Source organism: Epinephelus fuscoguttatus, linkage group LG19 (assembly GCF_011397635.1).
Source record: "Epinephelus fuscoguttatus linkage group LG19, E.fuscoguttatus.final_Chr_v1".
NCBI classification, from domain to species: Eukaryota; Metazoa; Chordata; class Actinopteri; order Perciformes; family Serranidae; genus Epinephelus; species Epinephelus fuscoguttatus.
The window spans coordinates 25338436-25353688 of record NC_064770.1 but is presented as its reverse complement, the minus strand read 5'-3'; positions in this window follow the sequence as shown (position 1 = coordinate 25353688).

Genomic DNA, 15253 nt, shown 5'->3' with positions numbered 1-15253 from the left:
TTTATCACTCGAGCTGAGGCACTGATGAAACACAAGTTCCCCTTTTTTTTAAGAAAAAAAAAACAAGAATTCTGATCCCCTTAAAACAGTTAAAGATGTGCACACGGAGGCTTACACTTCGATCTACTGACAGCGCCCTGCAAATATAGGTCACACACACTCCCGTCGTCAAACCAGTGCCATGTCCTCTGGGCTCAACTGCCATTAATTTGACACACAGCAGAGGGTTGCTGTGCAGCCTTCAGCCTACCTGTGGCAACTTTCTAATGGTGCCACCGCGCTCAGCTCGTTTCCCCTCCTAAAATCCCCATTACATCCTGTTATTGGTCGTAATATCGGGTATCTATCTGCATCTTGACAATTTAAATCCGACAGCATAAACCACATCACCACTGAGTATGTACTGTGTGCTGTAAATGTCATCCGCATTAAGTCACCGGATTTATGGGCACTTAATTGGAAACACGAGAGAAAACGCGCGCCCGTGCGTCAAATACCTGTTCCTGTGCGTAAATCACCATTTGTGCGCGTGATTTTCTTTAAAAAAGGAAAGTTCGTTTGGGTACTTGGCACTGATTGCGTCAAATGAGAATTAAACGGGCTAAAAAGTGAGGCTTTTCTTGCTCAAAGAATAATTCAGCAGCACAAGGGTTAAAGTGAAGCCTCTAAGCAGAGCGGCAGCGGCCAGCCTATTAAATACAGGCACGATATATCTCTGCCCTGCCATATAAGGCAATGGAGAAAAAGCGCCGAAATATGGCGTTTTACACTCATTAATTCCCGAGTTTTGGTCTTGAAATGTGCGCAGGAGGGGGTTAAGGCTCATATGTCGCAAACATGCTCGATTAAAACTCCGTCTTTTCGCCCTATTCCTGCTTTTTTCCTGTGCCCTTCAGCCGCGGCCAGGGAGCGCATACGCCCTGCTTCCCTAGCAACAGCATGAAAGGAGAGAGAGACGGAGAGAAACCGAGAGGGAGAGGGAGAATTTAAGTTTGTGACAAACAAACGGGCTCTTGATAAAAATGGCACCAAGGAGCCGTCGTTTCCTCAAGCACTGTTTTGTCTTTGAATAGATCTAATCGAATCGAAATGCATATTCAAAAAACATTAAAGGTGTGTGAGAGCATTATGGAGCAAATTCAAGAGTTGGGAAGGTATTCACCGTGAGCTCTGTTTACTCACCAGGTACCCAAAATACAAATTATGTATCATTTTGTGTTTGCACCGGCGGGGATGACGCCTGGAGTCTGCGTCAAGACAAGAGATAATCATTTGGAAAATCCTCTGACTCAGCCTGTCGGAGTCTGTGATGTGATCACAGCTCGATATAATCTAAATATATTTGTGTATGCTTTAAAAAAATCAATAGGCTTCACCAGAGTGGGCTGCAAACACCTGGCAGCACTGTAAAGTGAAGCAGCGTCACCAAACACAAGAATGACTTCTTAATTTACTCAGGATGCGCATCAAGTATTAAGGTTTGGGGAATTAGAAAGCATTCGTTCTCTACAAAATATTTTTTGTGTCAGTCCTGTGTGTGCGTGTGTTTTTATATTCATCTGTGGCCGAGAGATCCACACTCCCCGACGCGCATTTATAAATGTTGATCATCTGTGGAACTTATCATGACCTCAAATCATCACCTCAGTGACCGCAAATCCTTTGAAGCATTAAGATATGTCCAGATGTAATCATCTTCATCATGAGTGTGAACATTTATAGAGATCCCATGGTCTGCACGCCCTCTCAGGAATGCGCTCAGGTGAGCTCGTGCCTCTTGTGCACTTGTTCACCTCTGACTTTGGCGCACGGTGTTGATTAAAGTCGCTGACTGGAAATCAAGAGGACAGTTTCGATTTGCCGACATCAAAAAGCAAACTGCAGGGAAATAAAAACACCTACACACATTCACAGATTTTTTTTTTTTAAACAAGGCGCTGATCAAATTCAATCGATCAGATCAGGTGATTTGATTGTGGAAAACACCCCAGTCCCCAAATTCAGCAGCGCAGACACACTTCTGATTTATCTCCTTTGGGTTTTAACGAAGCTGTTCGCGGTGTGAAAATGCTCCTAAATGAACAACAAACACGGAAACTCAGACCACTTTGTGGATGTTTATGAAGCTCTCAGAACTGTCCTTGTATTCTGGAATTTATAGACTTGATTTTTTTAATGCTCCATGAGTGCTTTTGAAAAAAAGAAAAAACCTTTCAGCGTTTATTTTGTCCTTGCTGAGGCTGTCAAGGTCAAACGAGCTCTTATCTAAAACATGAAGATAAACTCAGGGTCAACCAGTCTGTGTTTTTATCTCCTGTTTGAGGGGACTTTTTTTCCCAATATGGTGTCATTTTGTGTCAATGTTTTATATCATTACATGTTGGAGAGACACAGTATATTTCTGTAAGACATGTAAAAGCAGGGAATTTACTTTAACATCACAGCTCTTAACTTTTTCTGAGTTTAAAGGAGACTGGTGGATTTGAGAGTGTGTGGAAACGTTGTGCATGTAAGAATGTTTGTGTCATGTGTTTATGTGGGTGTAAATGTGTTTGTAGGAGGGCCAGGGTCAGGTTAAGTCCTGATCTCTGATCCGGTCTCAGCAGGAAGCACTGGGAGCTCAGCCTTGTGACCTTTTTTCCATTGCAACACCAATTTTCTTTTCGTCATTCTCCCTCTTTCTGTCTTTCACTCTGCATGCACACAGCTGGCTTGCTCGAGAAGCAATCCACAAAATGGTGGCTCAAGGAGGGGAGAGAGAGGGGGGGTGGGGGGTGGGGGGCAGAGCCAGGAGGCCTCCCTTCCTTGGCACCCAACCACCCACGGTGCCAGGAGTGCCAACTGAGGGAATGGAGAGATGAGGGGGAGAGTAGGAGGGGTAGAGAAGCTGGGAAAGTGTGATTGATGCAGAGGGCAAGGAGAAGAAAAAAGGTGTGGTGGGAAGAGGAAGAGAGGGGACAAAAAAGGAGACAGGAGAGAGGAGAGAAAGAGCTCTGCGTCGGCCATAGCCAAGCATCCGATTCATTCCTCCACAGCGACGAGGAAGAAAAGAGTTGATTGGTTTAAGGGACAGAATGCAAGGACAGGGTTTAGACTAGGCGAAGGAGGGGGGTGCTGGTGGTGGTGTTACAAAAATGTTAAGAGGGCCCTACAGCCATTCTCACGGCGCTCAGCGGGCGGTCATTAAGCTCGACTATCAAACAGGCTGATGTAGCAAGGACATACAGATGAAACATGCACACAAAGGGCACGAAGACGGAAGAATCAAGGTTCACACTGTTGCTGAAAACAAGATGGAAACTCGCTGGCTGAATTAGTGAAATAGAGGCCCTTTAATGTAAATATGCTGTGTGATTACAACACACATTCAGGCTAATTATGCTGTAACAATGGATACCCCTCTCCAGTGCCTGCATCTCCTCATGCTTCAGGTGCTAAAACAGAAATCTCCCGTTTCCTTTGTCTGCCCCTGACATATGTTTAATTATGATAATTGTAACAAATGAAAGCTATTAGGAAGCCATTCATCTTGGCGCTGCTGATTTTAATGCACTATGAAGATGGGGTGGGGAGGTGTGTGTGTGTGTGTGTGTTGGGGGGGCAGCGGAAATTCCTCCTCCAGTGTCATTGTCACGGCCATTGTTGCACCGAGGCGACAGGTCTGCAGAGAGGGGTGCTCCTCTGCCAGGGTGGGCTCTCCTCCCTCCTTCCTCTTCCCCTCTGCGCCCTACTGCCTGCTTGCCTGCAAGGCTGCCGTCGTGTGGGGTTCACCCCCACCACCACCTCCACCCCCCACCACCACCACCACCAACATAAGCTTCCCCCATTGATCCCCCTCTACCCAGGAGCCTGAGCAGGAGGTGGGGGGGTAGCAGGGAGCCTGGGAGAGGGAGAGAAGAGGAAGAAGGGGGGGCCTACGCCCAGCACCAGGCTTCCAGGGGGGTGGTAGGGGTGAGGGCCGAGATCAGGGGTGGAGGAAGGAGGTGGTGCAGTGGAATTCTGGCAGAATGCGGCTGAATGCACGACTTGTCGATACGGTATTGAGCTGCAGCGAGGAGGACAGCATGGGTGTCTGCGTGCTGAGAGAGTGCACAGCTGCACCTTTCTGCTCACGCATGCAGCACAGTGCTACTGTATGTCGAAATTATTCATTCGCCGCCATCAATGATGGATACTCGATTGGTTTTGTGCGGGAAAACACAACAGTAAGCTTGCAGCACAATAGTAAGCACACAATGGTACGCCTCAGAGAACAATAGCTGAATAATCCACTGAATAATTGCGTGGATTTTTTATTTTTTTTGCTCTGATGTAAGGCAGAAATTACTCCCTCTGCTCGGGATGGTGTGGCTATTTTCATCGGCATGGAGACCTCGCAGTATAGCAGACGCAGCTCCTCTAAATGTGCCTGTGACCCAGTGTTCAGATTTAGCTCCCCTCAGTCTAATGCCATGCTAATGATGAGTGACGCAGGCCCTTATCCTGAGAGCCCTTTCCTCGCTTTCCTCCCCTCCCCTCCCCTCCCCATCTCCCGGGAACAGCTTATTTGCCTGTTTTTAATTGCGTTTTAATTTACATGTAAGCCTGGAAGCACCATGATGAGGAGCTGCCTTTCTGTTTTTCCCCCCTTCTTCTTCTTCTTCTCCTTTATTTTTCTCCTCACCACCGGGGAATCATGAACTGTAGCTTTTACAGGAGGAGGAAGGGGCTAGATTGAGCAATAAGAACCTCGAATGAACACAACAAACTGTGGCAGGAAAACCAGGCGCAGGTTCCTCTTTATGGGGTCAACACGGGTTCAGAAACAATCAAGTGTCCAGGGCAGATAGGAACACGACACAGAGAGAGGGTAGGGAGGAGGGGGAAAGGGGGGTTTGCAAGTTGATGATGTAGATGAAGCGGCCATCTCTCCATCAAAATGTAATAAGAGGAAGGGTGGACAGTGAGCTTGCAGATAGACAACTTTAATGTGCTCGTCTATCTATATGGAAATTCAACCACACAGGCGTTGGCCCTGCTGCTTCCTCTTCTTCTTCTTTTTTTTTTTATCATAATTCACTTTGGGGTTTTGATTGGCTGCGTGGAGAGCAAAGAGAAGGAGCTTCAGAGGGGGAGCTGATACATAAAGCAAGCTTTCTTCACTTGAGCAAAGAGCACAACAGGGATTTAAGATTTGTATTAAATTTAAAGAGATAATGGAGTCTGCCATTTTCTGCAAAAAGTGACAATCACTCAGAAACTGCCATCCGCAGCAGTTTTAAATCACAATGTAAACAAAGAACGTGCGGCTCAATATTATCTATTGTTTTCTGGCTCATGCTCTTATTCCCTCTTTGTCGCTTTCTCTCTCTCAGGCATTCAAAAATAAAATCTGTCTCACTCACTCAGGCTGTTTACCCGTCTTGTGTGCATTCAAAGATATCCAACATTATAGAAAACTTTGCAGACAATAAGCCTTAATACCCACATGGCTCTATAATCACCTCTCACTCCCTCGCTGATGGCCTACGGCGAGCCTGTCAGGACTCATGCAGACAGAGCTGCCTGTGTGTGTGTGTGCCTGTGTCACTCATCGCCCTGCCACGTGCACCAGACTTCATACACTCAACACAGGAACTCGGTGTGTGTTGCAGGTACTGCAGCTCGCCACATCAGAGCGAAACAAGGTCTCTTCCTGAGCAGCACAGGCAGCCCTTTGTCTGCTGCATGTCCTGTATTGTCCCCTTCTGTTGTCACTGCACCGTGTGTGTGTGTCAGTCATGTGTCAGATGAAGCGTGTTACACTAAAAGCACAAACATTCAAATGCATGCGGAGAGAAGGCTCAGTTGGTGTCTTACTATGAGCAATGGGGGAAAAAAAAATATTCTGCAAAAGTTAAAACAGATAAGAGATGTTCGTCTGTGTCTTTGAATCTCTTCTCACAGATTTGCCTCAGTTGGAAAAAGGCCCTGTCAGTCAGAATTTAGCAATATTTGAATCATGATGAGGTTGTTTGCTTAAGATTTGACACCAAGTGTTCCTGTTGGCTCTGTTTGGGTTTGTTTAGACAAAAATATACTTTTAAATCCAGCTGAATAACCCCCCCAAAAAAGCAAAGCTGCTGCTGTAAATGGTATCATCTTGTTACATGATTAAACAGAGACTTGATATTGGACATCAACATACATATTACCCAGCAACCATCATTACTTACCTGTATATGGCAAAACATACGAAAGGAAATAGGAAAGTATAAGTTTAACTAAATATTTTTAAAGTTAAATTATAGTTTTTATAATCTATGTAGAATAAGCATGTAATTTGTTATAGATTGATACTATTTTACAAAAACAGAAAACCCTGAAGGAGATGGGCTTGATAGAAGATCACACCATTTATGATTTAATGTGAGTTCTTCTTTGAACATAGGTGTATTTCCAGTGGGCAATTGGGCCCCAGTGCAACCACACTGCCTGCACTGTCTATACTTACACGCCTGAACAAGTATAAGCTGTTCTCCAGTGATACCCAGTTTGCATTGATTTGGTGATTTGCAGATCAAGAACACGTCCTGGAAAGTAAAAGCTTTTACGTGTCTGGGAACATATAATGGCTGCTTTATTAAAGGATAGGGCCCCTTTTTCAGAGCTGGCTTGAAACAATACTCATGAGCCCTTACTCCTTTTGAAAGAGCAACTAGTTACTGACAAACATAAAAACCCACAGGCCAGCCAAAGGGTGCAATCCGGCCCACTAGACGCTTTGCACACCCTATGTTGATGCACTTGTGAAGGCTAAGAGGTGGTGGGTTTCAGGAGCAAAAACCAAAAACCAATAAATACTTATTGTGGTTATATTTAAAGATGTTAAATATTGTGCAAAATATTGTCAATCAGCAGCTACACAATCAAAGAATCTGTGTCAGACTTCTATCTTAAAATGATATTGGTGGAACCCTGTTGCAGTGGTATAATGTGATGAAGTAATAATACTTTGTCAGAATGTTTTGGGAGTATCTGTACTGTAGTTTTTATATTTTTGTCAACTTGTACTTGTACTCCACAACATTTCCTAAATAAAATGTATACTTTTACTCCAATACATATCTTCATCTTGGAGTAAAAGTATTTTACTCCAGTTTTACCCCAGTATCTGGGCGTTTCCGCAAATTCTTCTCTTCTCAATAAAATCGGAAGGTTTGGTGAATCAGTGGTCCGAGCTGGCAAGTCAGATCATAGGCTAATCACGTACTGTAAGGGCGAGTGCAAACAAGTGCTTTCAAAGCCGCAGTTAAGTTTGGATCTCCAGGCTATGTGTCAGATTAGATGCTACATGCTAGTGACTACACTCGACTGGATGATGAGGCAGAGTTCATGATGGAAACAGAAAATGGCGTCCCACAGCAGAGAGGATGAGTAATGATCCAACAAGATAAAGGTTTGTGACGGGTAACTGTGCGGTGACTGTTCCACTGCAGTGTGTCAGCCCTGGATACTCAAAGGTTTCCTTTAAATCCTTTTAAGTTGTGGAAAAGACCTTGTTTTTCTTTGAGTGTGCTCCATTTTTAAGGTGGTGTACATGTTAGGAAGAAAAACTGCCAAAGCCTTTAGACTTCTGACCACTTGCTTTTTTATTACCTGCATTTACTTGTACTTTTATGCTCAAAAATTAATTTAAAATAAAATTAATTTTGATACTTAGGTACAGTAAATATCAGCTACTTTAAGACTTTTACTCAAGTAATATTCAATTAGGTGACTTTAACCTCTACCAAAATTATTTTCTGGTCACATATCTGTGCTTTTACTCAAGTATGACTTTAAGGTACAGCCAAGATTTGTGATTTGTAAATGGTTTCAAAGGCAGTGGATAACTTAACATGCTCTGCTTAATCCACTTTAGTTTGGTGTGGTGATGTCAGCATCACTACACAGGAGTGGACATGTCTGGAAAAATGCACAGGTAAAGGACAGTGAGTAGCAGACTGGCTGAATGTGTAAGAACTGAGATATATTGTTCAAACTGCACTTATTTTTCTTGAGCCATCTCAAGCTGTTCACCGTCTCTTTTGTAAATGGTTGAGAGTTATCAGAATCAACTCTTTTTACATTTAAAGACAGGGAAACATTTGGAGGTGTTGTTATTTAAAGGTCATCATGTAATGGTTTTACTGGACCGGCCCACTTAAGATCAAATCGGGTTGCTTGTGGCCCATGGACTAAATTGAGTTTGACAACCCTGCTGTAACTGTTCCTCCTCCAGGCCAGCTCAAAAGAGTCCTCCTCCTGTTAAAATCCATGCTCTGTGCAAAAATGCATTCTGAAGTTTATCCAAAGTTAACATGGAGCTTCAGCGGTCTGACTTAGACAAATGAAGTGGGTATTTTCCAAAGTTGAAATCTTCTTTGTGCGAAATTTAGTCTTTGTTTCACCAAGATAGTTCTCCAGTGCTGAGCTTTGGTGAGGGGACAATAACACAAAGACAAAAAAACCCCCAAAAAAACAGTAATTCTGGAAGCTTCCCATTTAATTTGAATAAGTGAGGCTGCATAAGCTTTAGTTTAGATTTGGCTGAACTTCAAAATGTAGATTTTGTGCCCCGTCTCTTACACTGAAATCACATTTGGAACTAATGAACTTCGTAAAAGCCAAAACGGACACACTGAACAATTCAGCTCCTCTAAGATGCTGCAGTTGCAACAACTGATGCCAGTTCAACCAATCCCTGTAAATTATGTTTGACCTTTCAATTTTCTCCAATTACTGCAGCTTTTCCACAAATACAATCGTAGTCGTTTCTCATGAGTTTCACCAAATGAAGCTCTAGCAAAAGTTCAGTCAGGAAGACAACACTTTTAATGCTCAGGCTCTAAGTTTCTTTCTCACCTTGCCATTCACTCCTTGCACATATTCTTACTCACTGTCTCTAGGTGTCATTGTCTGGGTCATCAGCTGATTCACAAACAACCAATAGTACAGCGACATACCTTCTCTGTCAGCTTATCATCTTACTGCTCCTCATTTTAAATATGGTTCTTTCTCTGCCATAGTTCTATCTTGCTGCCATTGTGTTCACCCTCCACCTCCCCATCGCCACCCAGTCTTTATGGATTCATCCACCTCAGCAGCCATCAGCCTCAGAGTCATCAGCCACCACCACCAGAATCTGGACTCCATGGTGAGATTTATCCAATTTAAAAAAAGCCTGTGAAATCCCGGAGGAACTGACAATTGCAGCAACTAATAACTCTTTCAATGTACAAGTGGGCTTGTTGGTATTGTTTTAAAACTTGAAAAACTGTGAACCAATCCTTTAACTGTATTTTAGTGGGAAACATGAAACAGTTACCTAGACATTTAAGAAGCTTTCACTTTTCAACCAAATTCAGCCCACCAAAATTATTCCAGCTCCCCCTGACCTCCACTAAAAAACAGTAAGTGCACTTTGTGTTTAAATTCTTCCCATAAAAACTATTTCCAAGGTCGAGATCGAACTTTCATGCCTGAATTCAGCCCAGTTTTAAAGTAAGCCAGACGTCACCATGCTTACTGGCTAATATGAATACATGCAGATTTATTGGAGGAGCCTCCGTGTGAGGAGGAATCCCTCCCAACAACAACATGCAAGATCAGGGTCTCCAGAAAAGCCTGATTCAGCAAAGCTTAACATAATTCACCAGCTTCGTCTTTGTCAGACATAAGACACACAGAGAAGATTGCCTCGCTTACACCAGGCGTCCCATGTGTTCCAATTCGATATGGTTTCTCCATGATATATCTCTCTTGTCTTCATGTGATGGTTATTTAAAGGGAGAGCCATGGATTTTCTTCCACATACAACATAATGGCAAATCAATAACACGGGGCCATACGAGGAGAGTGGGCATTTCTTACAGCGGCCTAAACGATGGGAGGCCAAATTGAACTGGAGTTCTGGCATAAAGGAATAGATGGATTTTCAAAGTGCATTATATAAATAAATGTTTAATCATTTTTGGTATTTATGGAGTTGAATGCGAAATTTATCATAATCATTATGACGCACCGTGAGATTTGCATTCCGAAATTGAGGAATAAATCCACTTAAGTCATTTCAAAATTAGGGTCTTTTTCTTAATGGGCTTCCGTTGGTGAATATGCAGCTCAATTACAGCAGTGTTTCATGTGTGCTCACACACATATGGAGCATGAGGACGAGTACGCTGATGTGCCTGCGAGGTCTCTGTGGTGTGAGCACACACACTTAAACACACTTATGCGTGTTTTTCCCATGGCAAGACCTGTCAGCCAGCAGACGTCTGACATCATGCTCTAAGCGAGGAGGAGGTTTTCCACCGCCTCTGTTACAGTGTGTGCGTGTGCGTATGTGTGTGTGTATGTGTGTGTGTAGGAGGGAGGGAGGAAGACGGTTGTTATCATGACTTATGGATTGGACAGCAGTTTCCTACTGGGCAGAGAAGACAGGAATGGTTACAGAGTGAGGAATGCTTGCATTTTTCAGAGTGGAGGGGTTTGCAGGAAGGAATGAGAGGATGACAAGAAAAAAAAAACATGGAAATGAATCTCCACCAACCACCAGCAAAGACAAAAACACAGGGGTGGAAGAGACAGATGTCAAAAGACAAGACGCCTGGAGGTCCTCTGTGTTTACACTTTCCATTCTGTCAGTCAGTGCCCCTCCATCGTCTTTATCTCTGACACGGCTGGCAATCCCTCAATGACTCACCACTCTCTGAAGTGCTGCGGACTTCAGGAGGAGGAGGGGAGGGTTGAGGCTCGACAGTAAATCCTGCTTAATCATTCCCACCACCACCGCCACCACCACTACAGGCGATAGCCTTTAGGTATGAAAGGATGTGGATGCTGTGGGTGGGAAATAAGGGAGTAACACATCGCATCCAGATATGGCGACAGCTGAAGTAACAGTTTGTGGCTGTTCGGCTGTACCCACGCTCCCGCACTGACAATGGGAAGGTTGTCTTCCTTGTGTCCCAAGTTGGAGAGCCGTCATCAGGGCGAAGCTCTCGCCAAACTCCTGAGGTCGAGGCTTGTTTTCAAAGAGCCTTTTTTTTTGTGTTTGTGCAGCCTGACAGAGGAGGATGACTAACAAGCTGTCAGTGTGATCCCGTTCTCTCAGTGTGAACACGGTCAGATCAAACCTGATGAGTCGGTTATTCGTGTTTTCATTGATCTGTGTGACTGGAAATGGCTAAAAACAAAACGTTTCTGCACAAGGATGATACGCTGAAAATAAACCTCACCCTCCTCCAAGCATGCACAAAGACAAACAAAAATACACACACGTGCAAACCTGCTACACACATGAACCGCACCCCCTCCACACACACACACACACACACGCACACACACACACGCACACACACACACACACACACACACACAAACATACGACAGCGGCTGATGAGGAGTTGAAGTGTTATTTTATAGACAGTAACGTGCCACTTTTCACACCTCTGCAAAAACTGCACACATGCACACAAAGCCACACGCACAGATAGTCACCAGTGCTGTGGCTGAAAGTGAATTATGGAAGAGATCACAGTTTCATAGGCTTTTCCTCCAGTGTATGCACGCACACACACGCACGCACACACACACACACACTCATCTCTGCAGATGCTGTATTGCCCGGGCTGAGTCTATCAGAGCAGTGGATGAGGGAGGGCCTGGAGGAGGGCTGGGATGTGTGATGTTAATCTAACACTTTTGAGCTTCAGCACAGTAGCTGAGCTCACACTCACACCTTTCTGTCTTCCCACTGAATTTGACTTAACACATATACAGGCACATGCATGAACGTGGCCATGCACATGGTGGGCCATTTTTGTCACTCTGAATGCCATTAATCACAAAGGCCCTATTGAAACAATCTATAGTGTGTGGTCTAATGTGCATGGTGCATTCAGGGTGTGTCCAACTCACTTCCTCTAGTTAAATGTGGCTGCAGAGTATGGTGCGAGGGGCAAAGAGGTTGTATTTAGTCCTTTAAAGGTCCAGTGCGTAGAACTTAGGGGCATCTATTGACAGAAATGGAATATAAAAATCCTAACTATATTTTTAGTAGTTTATATTTACCTAAAATTACCTTAGAAACAACTGTTTATATCTATCTGTTGTTTCTACAGTTGCCCAGAATGGTCAAACCAAACACTAGCTCTAGGACGATTCGCATTTTTGCATTTTCGCATCGGCCACCGTCGTTCTCCTACACGCTTGGCACACGGGAGAAAGTTCCTGTTATGCTGGACCTTTAATTAATCATAGGGGTAGCGTGAACTAGAATTCAACCCTTTAAAGCCAGATGTGCCTGCACCTGGCACACTGACATTTACATTGCGGGTTTGATGAATTGGAGAAGTGAGTAGTTTTCTGCTGAGAGTAATACAGTGAGAGCAGTAATGTCACTGCAGCCAATATTGTGGGACATTTAAGCAGCAAAAACTGTGGTTATGAACTTGACAGAGGAAACAGAACTAAACTTTGAGCTTCTGAAATAATCAGTGAAGTTATACTGCTCTTAATGGTGAGTCGGACAGCAGCTCTTCTTTGCTCTGTGCCATGTTCACATTTTAGAGAACAGAATTTTTTCCTCATTACTGATGTATTATTTCATCCACCCGCAACCCATCTGTGTGCCCCTGAAGGTGTGATATGCAAAGTGTACGCACGTTCCGAATCCACCCATGTAAACGCATCTTACTATCTGAACAATGCACCCTTTAAATAGCAGGAAAATGCTGTGGCAATCTGACTTTAGATCAGGTTTTTGTTGGTCAATGGTGCAATCACTTCTGCTGCCTCAAAATAGCAATGTGCCTGACCACACCTCAATTTAAGACCTACACTCCCATGATGGGCGCAAGTACATTTGCTACTTATACAACGTAGGCACTGGCCATGAAACTAGCAATGACAGTTGCGTTGTACCGTGTACTACTTTGCATGGCTTTGTGCTGGGTGCAAGATAGGGCCCAAAGAAGTGAAGCTACAGACAGCTGAAAGAATATTTCAATAATGTCCATGAGGCAAAACATTCAATGGCTCATTCAGACAAAAATACAGAGTCAAATTTATGCAAAGAGAGAGACAAGCTTCTTGTTGTGTCTGGATTCAGCACACTGATTGGATAGAGTAGTGTCTTGTGGTCGAAGAGACTATGGAATAAAAAGGCATCCTGAATAGGGGCCCAGAAATTGAACGGTCCCTTGATTACTTATTCCATGAGCCGGCCCTGCAAACACACTACAGACACTGAGGCAATCTTTCTGGTTATCAAGCACACAAGTGCAAACACAAACACTTGCTCTCACTAAACACACACACCCCATCCTCTTCTATCACTGTCATCTGCTCGCTCATATTTCTGCAGAACTGCCAGATCGTGTTGTTTATACCAGCTCAGCTCAGCACACACACACCATGAGCTATGAGCACATGTTTGAAGTCGAAGAGAGGAACAAGGCTGTTTAGCACCTCATACACAAGTGTGCTCGTTTTCTGTTGTCCTCTATGAAAAGTCAAAGGCTTCCGATCACGAAACCAATAGATGGTTTACAGTTGTAAGGAAACAGACAGATTCTGCACACATTATATTTATTTCCAAATCCTCTCTAGCCCAGTGTCAATACCTCGGCGAAGCACTCTCCTCAAGACAATTCCAGCTCTGTAGATGTCTCCCTAAAGTCGCTTCATGTGGCTGCTTTTTCTGGAGAGGAATATGATAATGTTAAAAGCATGGGAGGAAAGGTGCACCTCTGGGAGTGAGATTAAATAAAGGAGAAAACTAAAAGAAAAAAATAGCAACTAGGATAGAGGGATGCAAAAATACAGCATGAGGGACTTGGAAAGTACATTGAAATGCAATATTTTTGTGTAGACTATTTGAGAATATATTTTCTTTTGTATGAAACTTCAGGGGCCTCATTACAGGAAAATATCTGAAATACTTGTTTCATCTTAAATTTCAAAGAGAGGACAAATCATTTCTTCCTATTACAGAAGCCATTCCTAAACTCATCACTGTGTCCTGTCCTAACTCGGACCTCCTATCTTATCTTGACCTTAAAATCCTTACTATATCTGTAAACTCAATTCTTCAATCGGCACTCGTCCTGTCACGCCTGCATCTATGTTTATAATGAACACAGACGGCCTGTATCTTTGATTAAATGTACTTAAATGGCTACTTGAGATGGACAATGCCATAATATTGATGGCTCTCACTCGTCTGGACTGACTGGACAACACATTCTCATTCCGACCTTGTCACACATTGACGTTTGATCATGGACTTTGCACGTCTAGATACGACATGAAATGTATCCTGGGTGTGTCAGATGTTGACGTTCTGGGACGCCATGCCAAGTTCTGCCTGTGACGCGCATTGTCTTCTTTCAAAATACACTTTTGTTTTCACGGGAAATTTATTGTTTAGTCTCTTTAAAAATAAATGTACTACGTTTTTTTTTGCCTCCAACCACTAACACACATGGTGGGGTTTTAGCAACAAAAACACGTGGTTAGATTTAAAGAACAGGGTTTGGCTTTTTAATCTTAAGGGATGCAAACACGGCTCTCCAAGGTGAAAGTCTGTGTTTGTTGGACCCATCCACCACCCTTCCTGTCCGCCCTAGTCTGACTTTCGTCACCTTAACTTTCATTCTTGTCCCGTCACGCTTCCCCTTATGCTGCCAAGTGCCATTAAACTATAACAGCAACCAGCCGTGTATCACTGGTCAATCTCTGACACTGCAAGTCATTGCCTAAGCACCGGATTTCGACGACTTTGGAGTGAGACTGGGTTAGACAGGAAGTCACCCTCAGCAAAAAACAAAAACAGTGCATTTGTGAACTGTACAACCATTCACCATCTCGGTATATTCCCATTAATACATGGTCTGCAAATTTTTAAGCATCATCATATGATTTAAGTGGCCTTTCAGTCATTATATTTCAGTGTTCATGTCATTCCCCATCTTCATTGTCATTGTTATTCAGACCTATTCAGACAACAATACTGCAGTGCTGCCATTTTTGGCAGTAAGTTTAAATTTAAGATACTGTCCATTGAATCCTAACTTGGGAAATCCCTAAAGCTGGGCATACACTGTACGAGTTGAGCCTGTTTTAGAAACCTTGTTGTTTAATTCCAACTCCCACTGTATGAGTAAATCGTCTCTAATAGAAACCCAAAGCTCACAGTTAATGTGTTCTCACTATGCGGTCCACTTGTCAAGCTACAACCTGAGTGTTC